Source organism: Salvelinus fontinalis, chromosome 7 (genome assembly GCF_029448725.1).
Source record: "Salvelinus fontinalis isolate EN_2023a chromosome 7, ASM2944872v1, whole genome shotgun sequence".
Lineage (NCBI taxonomy): Eukaryota > Metazoa > Chordata > Actinopteri > Salmoniformes > Salmonidae > Salvelinus > Salvelinus fontinalis.
The window spans coordinates 63,610,047-63,612,677 of record NC_074671.1 but is presented as its reverse complement, the minus strand read 5'-3'; positions in this window follow the sequence as shown (position 1 = coordinate 63,612,677).

The following is a 2,631-nucleotide window of genomic DNA, read 5'->3' as shown; positions in this document are numbered from 1 at the left end:
TATTACTCCCAATCGTTTCAGAGGAGGAGAGTTGAAAGGAATGGAGATGGACACGTCTTAGCATGCTACTCCATTTTGTTCCATCACTGAGTCGCTGACAGGTATAAACAAGTTAGGGGAGTGTTTCATGGAGCACAATCGCTTAAGTAGAATTAATTAGATAGGTATGATAAATATACGTATGTAAAGGTCTTAATTACACCCTAGATCAGCTAGATGCAGGCAAGAGTGTGCAAGGTGGTTTTGAATGTGTCACTATCTGTCACCTTGATTACTCAAAATTCTCTCAACCTATGTACTTACCTACATTGTAAACTTTCATTCATAGGCTAGGTTGTAGCAGCCACATGATGGATACAGGGAAAATGTTAGTATCATGTAGTAGCCTACACCTATTGATGTTACATTGAGATGGGTGAATGGAATATGAGTGACAGTCATCCAATATACTGTTATAGAAATAAAATGTAAATGATCATCCTTCCTCATCTTAAACGGCACCGATCGCCACTGTCGTCTCCTGTGTACATACCTAATATTGAGTACATACCTGCATCTCCTGAATACAAACCAAGTAATCTGACGTATAGGTCTTCATGCTCTGTTGAGAACTTTGATGATCTCGAAATGGAGTCAGTCGGCAGTTGTGAGGGCTCTGAAGTTGAGCCTGTCCAGGATGTGGTGGACCTTCCTGAGCCTGTCCAGGATGTGGTGGACCTTCCTGAGCCTGTCCAGGATGTGGTGGACCTTCCTGAGCCTGTCCAGGATGTGGTGGACCTTCCTGAGCCTGTCCAGGATGTGGTGGACCTTCCTGAGCCTGTCCAGGATGTGGTGAACCTTCCTGAGCCTGTCCAGGATGTGGTGGACCTTCCTGAGCCTGTCCAGGATGTGGTGGACCTTCCTGAGCCTGTCCAGGATGTGGTAGAGACGTCCAACGTTTGCCCTGAGACTCCTACCGGAGATCATTTTGGAAAGAGTGGATTCCTGCTTTTTGGGCGACCCATACGTCGGGTAAAGCTGGGTAAAGGGTAATCAATGGGGTTTAATAAATGGGGTTGAGTGTAGAAGTGGATCAAATGAAAAGGAATATTCCTAGTGTTTGTGACACCTGACATTTGGTGAGACAGAGACCGGTGGCAATGGCGAGACAGAAAAGCATGTCTGTCTTGTTGAGCTTTGACAGAGTTGCTACCTGATAAGGTCAGGTTAGATTAGGTATTCCGTCAGGGCCTATGTTCTGAATCCGCTCCGCTACGGTGCTTTAGGTGCCAAGGATTTGGACATGTTGCAGCAGTGTGTAGAAGAGGGATCCCACGATGTGAGGAAAGTGCAGGAGGGCATAGTAAGAGGGAGTGTACAGTTGAGATACAGAAAGCACTGTGTGTCAACTGGGGGTTTTCATGCAGCAGGGGATCCAAAGTGCCTTGTGAGACGGACAGGTTGAGATTGCCAGAGTTCGAGTGGGGCTGAAGCATGCTGAAGCAGTGAAGAGGGTATCCCAAGGGTGAGGGAGTCGGGTGAGAGCCTCCCAGTGAGTAGGCTTGAAGAGAGGATGAGTTTTAGTATGGTTGGATTTCTGATCAACGGCACCGATGGAGCAGAAAGTACACGTGGCAGTTGCAGCTGCAGAGAAACATGGAAATGGTTCAACTGAAATGTGTCTTCCGCATTTAACCCAACCCCACTGAATCAGAGAGGTGCGTAGGGCTGCCTTAATCGACATCCACCTCTTCGGCGCCCGGGGAACAGTGGGTTAACTGCCTTGCTCAGGGGCAGAACGACAGATTGTTACCATGTCAGCTTGGAGATTTGATCCAGCAACCTTTCGGTTACTGGCCCAACACTCTAACCATTAGGCTACCTGCGACCCACGAAAAAAATAAAACAGGTAAAACATTGTGAGAGATTTTTGTGCAAAAGATCTACAGGAAGTTTTGAGGGAAGGGGTTCCATCCTCCCAGGTGGAAGGCCTGTTGTAGGATCGTTTAGGAACAAAGTAAGCGGGATGGGGTGGTTGTTTTTTGGGGATAGTGTATAGGTGTACAGATACATCTTTGGTGGTTGTGGGGGAACAGGAAGTTCCAGGCAGGCTTCTTAACTGTGTTGTCAAGAAGATAACTTTTGTGTTGGGTTCAAATGTATTACTACGTATGTAATAGCACATTTAAACTTTCTAATATCAAAATATCTCCATTTAAGATTTTCACCTGTTTTTTGTTGTTGTTTGTGACCAAAATCCACAATCCGACCTGCGAAAAGCAGCAATACGCAACACAGAGTCTGCCCGAAATGTACATGAAGAATAAGATATCGCCACAGATAGAACAATGAGACAGATATTTCACCGGATGTAAAAATGTGAAGCATCTGCTTTGCGTTTCCACAAGCCCATTGGCCGGCAGTGGGAGAAGATGGAACGAGATGGATTTTGGTCGAAATTCTGCACATTTCCTCATCGATGAAATATTTGATTTCGATACAGTTTTCTGTTCCGAAAACTAGAATATGTTATGAACAGAGTGGACTAAGTTGTGTAGACTTGACCCTTTGCAACGTTTAAAAAAATCGCGTTGTTTAGAAAGAGTGAGTTATTGCACACGCGCACTTCACAGCACAGAGTAGGCGTTCCCT